Here is a 7,362-nt window from a genome sequence, read left to right as displayed (position 1 = left end):
TTTCCCGAAAAATGGCATCGCTCAAGTTTTTACAGGCTAATCTGGATCACACGCGCGCAGCGACAGCACATGTCGTCTCATATATTGAAGCCCAAAAAATTGACTTTGCAGTTGTTTGTGACCCGTATGTTCTAGGAAAACTAGTCCCGCAGATTCCTCCCCGGTGGTTTAAATTCCACCATGGTCAAACCCCGCGGTGCATGGTTGTTTCTCCTAACCCATCTTTGGACATCTTCCCTGTTCATGTGTCATCATTCATCATCGCCCTTGTGTTGAGTGCGCCGGACATTTCTATACTTTTGATAGGAGTGTACGCCGCTCCATCAGTGGCTCTGGATTATATCCTCACGTCTTTAACGTCAATATTAGACAGTCAAAATTATGAAAATGTGGTCATTGCGGGCGATTTTAATGCGAGAAACTCGTTGTGCGGTGGTGATGTGGTGAACACACGGGGGCAGCAGTTGGCGGAGTTCATTAGCTCGCGGCAGCTGCGGATCCTGAATGACCCGAATTCTCTGTCTACGTTTGTCACCGACTACACAGAAACAGGGATTGACGTCACGTTGACTGCTGGACCAGTCTGGTCTTGTGGAGTTTTCTGGACAGTTCGGGACACCCCGACCCTGTCGGATCACCGTTTCATCGTCTTTGGTATAGAAGACGTTCCAATTGAGCGAAAGAAGCGGTTAACCAACCCTTACAAAAATGGTTATTGAGATTGAATTGAAAGTCAATTGACTTTACTCAGTACATTGTGTTGACAGTCAATTGACTTTGAATAGAAATTTTGTATTGAGTTCTCGTTGAAAATTGGCCGCCGCGTTTCAATTGAAACTCAACGCTGAGTTTCAATTGAAAGTCTATTGACTATAGTCAACATGTCTGTTGATTTTCAATTGACTTTCTGTTGAGTCTCAATACACTTTTCCTGTTGAGTTCCTGTTGTGACGTGTCAATTGAAAGTCTATTGAGAAAAGTCTGTTGAGTTCCAGTTGAGTCTGTGTTGACTCTCTATTCATTCTCCTGTTGAGTTCCTGTTGAGAAATGTCAAATGAAAACCTACTGAGCATATTCAAGACAGCCCGTTTGATTTCCTGTTAGTTTTTTGTCAAGTTATTTCAACAATTGCATAGTAAAGTTCAGTTAACTGTACTAAATATATACTAAGTCTGCTTCAATATTGCAAAAACATTCTAAAAACTGTCGTCAAGGTGTCCAATGAGCAGGCGAAATAGTGAGGTGTTGCATGGCAAAGCTTGCTTTATTGCTCACGAAAGCATCACGGGAGGGCTGGAGCCTCGCAGGGTCCACTTGCCTACTTGACTGTGTAGCCTGCAAAATACAAAAAACAGACTTGTTTGTTTGCACCAGTCAAGTACGAAATGATGATTGCATCCCTTCTCATTAAGCATGCTGGTTTAAGTACCTGGCTATTTTAAAAGTTACCTGGCTTGTATGTTTGGAAAGCAGGGAGATAGCAGTTCAACAAATGTATAAGCTTTCCTCAGATTTTAATGCCGTAAGCCAAGCTAGCCGCATCAATTAATTCTACAATTGGTAGGGAGTGGAATGCCTTTAGTTGAATGCCTTCCGCATTAAGGCGCCTGAAATCTACAGGAACGACTATGTTTCAAGGCGGCAGGGAGCCAGAAAATCACCCACATGGGTCCGTAATCGTGTCTTCCACATCTTTCAGGCCCAAAAGAAATCCAAATAGGCCTATAAAGACTGGTAGAGCCACTACCTGACAGGAGAAACCCCAAACCTGTGCAAAAGCATACCTGTCAACCTGTGGATTTTGTTTTTTGAAATTTTAATGCTTGAAATCTCGTAAAACAAAATTAGAAAATTGTCAACTTGCATGAACTTGTTTACAAAACAAGCCTTGATTAAAAAAAACTAGGATCAGATGGTACTGTAATCTAAAGTTACTACATCAGGCAATCATCGCAAATGGCTTTATGAATGGATGAGCACATAATACTTTGTGCTTACCGACTAGTGGAAAAACATACATGAACCGTGATGGAAAAAAAACGTGGCAAAAAGAACGTGACAGGAAAAATACATAACTTGAATTTCGCAGTCTTTTACACTCTTGTAACGCTGAAGTGTGGTGTGTGCCTTGCAGTACGTTTACCAAACAAGTAGCACTAAGCAGCAGCTTAAAGGGATCATATGAGACATGGGTATATCCACATTTTTGCCTTCATCATAACAATGCCAGAGGGGTATACCAGTATAACAAGGCCGTCTAATGCCAGTTTACACACAAGGAGAACACGAAACAGTTTTGTTTGGTGAGGGGAAAAACATCAGTTTCTGTAAATGAGAAATAATTTAAAAGCTTGTATCCCTTTGCTTGGCGAGATTTTCTATACACTAGCAGCACTAAAACAGTATAGTGATACCATGCCGACCAATCATTTGGGTAATTCCTAGAGGCAGAACATCTGTCAAAACAGATTGACTAAGCCCTCGCGCAATGCCGGTGTAGCATCAGTCAGTGGCACGTCTGATGCCACATTCAGCCAAAATGTTATTCAGTGATTTTGCTATTACTCACACCACATTCAGCCCAACTTATTCAAAACTGCTCCGAGAAAGGCAGTCAGCAGGTTGTGATTAGAAGCAATGGCAAATTTCAATTTACGCTAGCAAGTCGAGCAAGTGCTTAAGTCAAAACTGGTATTCATCAGTTTGAAAGTTTGACGCCTGTGCATGTTCTAGCGCAAGCTGCCTAGCACCTGTGACAAAAATTGGCAAATGAGAAATTCACGGAAAGATATATGGAGAGAATTGGCACTTAGTGGTAAAAGACTAATATATGACAACAGTGTGCAGTCTGTTTCCAACTACTACTAACGCAGCAGGTTTTTTTCTGCATTGGTTTTAAAGCCAAAGTGTCTGCTTGCCTTTAGGGTGCCGAGGTAACACATCAGACTTGTGTAAAGATGTTTTGGGTTTAAACCCTACCTTCTGCGGATACATAGTCTCTATTTTCCAAAAGCAATCAATGAATTTGTTATATTCTTGGGCATTATTTTTTTAGCTGGGATGAAATACGGTTTAGGCCACATTTGTCACTGCTCTGCACTCAGGGAACGCTCTTTCTCCAAGCAATCGTTCAAATTAATACGCAAATATATTGCTGGCTGCCAGCACTTTAGCTTGCAAGTATATTTTACCGCCATGTCTCCTAACTGGTTGAACACACTATCCTGTTTGTGACTGGTAGATCTGCCTCTCAGCCTAGCGCTGTCAGGTGTGCTTGCATGGCACAGTATTCGTGCGTTTGTTATTGATCCAACAGGCACTTGTTCGATTCAACCTCTTTCATTTTTTTTTTCATTTTCGTTAACTTCGTTCGTCAAACAATTTATTTATCTTCATCATGGTGTTCTTTCTTTTTTTATGACACTTCGTACTAGGTAATTCATGGCTGCTGCTCCGTTCTGTAGCGGCACTGCATCTGGAATTTTATTCATTCGTCAATTGCCTTCAAAGGTTTTGTTAGATCTTTAGCTTAAGATACATACAAATATAGAACACGCGAAAGCAATACAGCAGCGCGGAAGACAATAAAACACTGATTGATGTCAAAATGTTGTGTGCCGGTACAATAGCCTCCCCCTTCAATTTTTTACACTTACGTACAGTATTTTTGCAAGGCTGAAGTGAAATCATACCCTTTAGGTCGATCTGGAGACGGCGGGAATAAAAACACTGTTCATATACCGACAAATAACCAAGTCGTGAGTATCGCCATTCAGGAAGGTCTGCACAACATTTGTCATGATGAAATGTACAGTGTGCGTCAGGCTTGTCTAGGGCAAGCGAGCGCACGGCTCCGGAGCGTGCTGGCGACATCTGCTGATAACTGCTGGGTTAGAGATAGCTTGCCATTGCGCGTGCGCGGATCTCGGACAGGGTCGGGCCGGTCGTCATTTCGCATGGGCCACTGTTATTTGCAGACGCCACCACCCACGAGGGGCACTGGTCTTCCCCAGTGCCAGCCATGAGCGGTGACAGGCCAGATAGACGCGCCGTTTGACGCGTTTATCGCAGGCAGTTACGTAATCGCATAAAGCAACGAGCGCCAATCTTCTGCATCTCAAGCGCACCAAACGGAAAGCACGCAACAAGAATTCACTGCAGGGATTTCGGTCGAACCTGTTGTGCGATTACGTAAGTCCCTGGGGTGATAATGCACCGCGTCAAATAACGCACTGATCTCCGGCGTCACCGCTCACGGCTGGCACGAAGAAAAGAAGCACCCGTTGCGGGTGGTGGTGTCTCCAAATTTTAGAGGCCAAAGCTGAACGACGACCGGCCAGGGCCTGTCCGAGATCCACGCACGCGCAATGGCAAGCTATCTCTAACCCAGCAGCTATCAGCAGATGTCGCCAGCATGCTCCGAAGCCGCGTGCTCGCTTGCCCTTGACAAGCCTGACGCGCACTGCACAAGAGCGCTCGGAAAGAATGAACTTACCTTATAACAACGTCGCTCCCAGCGGGGCTCCCAGCGTGGTGAAATTGACGGATTCCAAAGCGTGGCTAACAGGGATGGTAACACCTCACTTCGCAAGCTTCACCGTACGATCACAGCGCACAAACACAACACGACACAAAGGATGTTCACCGGCGGTAGAAGAGCGCATACGATGGCTTTTCCTTCAATAAATTCGATGTATCGCCAGCTGCACTGCAATGTCTGACCTTCGATGCTGGTTGAAAAGATTCGCACACGGCACATAAATCGCCAACAACACGAGGAAAGCTATAAATTTGCACAGAACAGCGAGAACGACCGCACGACCGCACCACGCCGGACCCCGCACATCCGGGATTGCGACCAAGCGACATTGGCTTGGTTTCAAGTCGGTTTGCGATGGCTATGCCACAGCTACGCATTCTTGTGAAAACTGAGCGTGAAAACATTGACACGAGATATCAAAAAAACCTACGGCGGCTTGTGAGTCCTATGTTAATATTTACAATAATCTTTTATAGAATTATTACCAACCCCTCTAGCAGCAGTAATAATATTATATTGCAGATAACCGAACTCCGCCGAGGTCGCAATGTTGGCTGTCAGCGCCACTGGCGGCAGTGGCAACGCCGCGTACTAGACATTCGTGACAGCGCGGTCACTTCAGCTTAGCGTGGGAGGGTGCCAGAGGAACCAAAAGAACTGGTTATCGCCGGGTGTGGAGGTGGATGGCACGTCTTTTGTGTCCGGGCGCCCGCTTCGGCGAACTGCAGCAGGAGAGAGGACGGAAGAATTCTGGAAAGTCCAATCTTTGAAAACAGCTTCAAAGTTCTTGATCTGCTTGCGGGCGCAAGGTATTTGCTAGGCGCTTGTGTTTGGGAAACGTAGTCCGCGGACGTGTTGACATCGTTAGCGAGAGAGCGGTTCGGAGTGTAACAAGTGGCACGCCAGCCCACTAATTTGTTCGGTTTCTCTTTTTTTTTTTTTTGTAGTGGCGTGAAGCAGTGTCAGGCTCGTTCTTTCTTTTTGTGACCCTGTGCAGTAAAGATGAGTTGTTAATCAGTGCTTCAGTTTGTCATTCTTCATTGTTTTCTTCGTTTGTTCGTTCGTTCAGTTCGTGTGAGCGGCGGCGCCTTGGACTGGCGTACGGAGTTCTTTTGCAGTGAAAGAACTGTTTTCACCTGTTTTAATAGAGCGTAGATGCGCGTTTGCTCCTTGTGGAATTCTCTGCATTCCACATTGCTGTTCTACTGTTGTTATCATAGACAGTTCACGGTATCCTCAAGGAAAGTTATGTATGACGGGGAATAGAACTCGCGTCCTTGGGCTCAGACCACGGCGGGGTGCGCGAGTGATAACTGGAGTAATGAAGTTCACGAGTGAACGACGATGAGGCCAAGCCTGCGTTCGCTTGTTTTAAAAGTTCGCTGTGTACAAAAATTTAATTGTTCTTTTTTCGAAGTTTAGGGATTTACACCAAAGTTTTGCTGTTTTTTTTCTGAGTATTTATAGGCACAATTTCGTCACTGGAATATTCTTGTGCGTTTGGGTTTGTGAGATAAGTATTCATTTCTGCAAAACAGCGCTGTTAGTATCGTGCCTCCACAGAAAAACACTGAATCATCGCACTAGGATGCGATGTCACATATGCCTTTTGTAGATGTAGCAGATTGAATCGCGTTTTAAATGTACCTCCTCCCCACCTACCTTCCCGGAACACAAGGTATCACAGCATTGTATGTGTGAAAAGAGGTAGGGGGAGTGACGACTTTTTTTTGTCCCCAGAACTGGGACCCGAGATGTGTAGCCTCCCCCCCCCCCCCCCCCCCCCCGCCTTTCCGTTTTTTCCCGGCGAGATATGCGTGCTTCATGATTCCGCTCCAACTTTCCCGGAAGACTGACTTCGAATATGTCCACTGCCGCTAAAGCGGAAGCTTAGCAGCAGTAGTGGATATTGCTCACTCATTATGTCAATGCGTGCTAAGGTATAAAGAAGAAAATGCGCTGCTATAGCAAGGAAACGATTCCGCGGGAGTCACGTGCCAGAAGAGATGAGTCACTAGAGTTTTGTCAATGTTTATTTCCATTGTTTTGTGCAAAGCATGTTGCGGCAGTATTTGAGGAAATGCAGTCAAAAATTGTCCAATATAATTGATTTCCCCACTTAGCAGGTATAATTATTATTTGGGCGAGGATGCTGCCAGGCGTTGCGCTGCTGAGCACGAGGTCGCGGGTTCGATTCCCGGCCGCGGCGGCCGCTTTTCTGATGGAGGCGAAAAGCAAAAACGCCCGTGTGTGCGAGATTTCGGCGCACGTTAAAGATCCCCAGGTGGTCAAAATTAATCCGGAGCCCTCCACTACGGCGCGCCTCATCGTCTGCGTTGCGTCGGCGCGTTAAACACTACAATCAATCAATCAATCGAAGATGCTGCTGGTAAAGGCTACTGGCCTAAGGAGTTTTATCAGCTTTGAAAATTAAGCTCGAACCATAAAACATGGACAAAAAAGAAGGACACTGGTATATATTTAAACAACGTAGCACCAACTAGCTCGACTCTCAATTTTACTTGATTTTTGTCAGTAGAAACTCTATTGAGTTTCAATTAAACGAAGTCATTTGATATTCTGTTGAGTTTTGTCCATTGAAACCTTGTTGACTTTTTATTGACTGCACTCAATAGAAATGTCAATGTATAATAAAAAAACATAAAAGTAACCTAGTAGTCTTAATTCAGCAGACACAGTGGGCAGCGCTGAAAAAAATAGCCCTTCAAAGTGTATGTTTCAGCCTGATGAGTTTTGTCAATTGGTTCTCCAAAGAGTTTCAATAGACTGGTGTCAATTGCTTTTGTATTGCGTTTTCTCAA

The 7,362-nt window shown here is 44.9% G+C and overlaps 1 long non-coding RNA gene across 1 annotated transcript; it reads right to left on the bottom strand.

Annotated features, from left to right (window-relative positions):
- Window positions 1-1,238: 1,238 nt before the first annotated feature.
- On the bottom strand, window positions 1,239-4,873 carry LOC144179542 (uncharacterized). Its single transcript, XR_013324280.1, has 2 exons — window positions 4,496-4,873; window positions 1,239-1,335 (listed from the first exon to the last, which is right to left on the bottom strand). It is a non-coding gene; the product is annotated as an uncharacterized LOC144179542 (long non-coding RNA).
- Window positions 4,874-7,362: the final 2,489 nt, after the last annotated feature.

Source organism: Haemaphysalis longicornis, unplaced genomic scaffold (assembly GCF_048455015.1).
Source record: "Haemaphysalis longicornis isolate Haplotype H1 unplaced genomic scaffold, Haemaphysalis longicornis Haplotype H1 scaffold_4, whole genome shotgun sequence".
Lineage (NCBI taxonomy): Eukaryota > Metazoa > Arthropoda > Arachnida > Ixodida > Ixodidae > Haemaphysalis > Haemaphysalis longicornis.
This window is presented reverse-complemented; position numbering and strand designations above follow the sequence as displayed.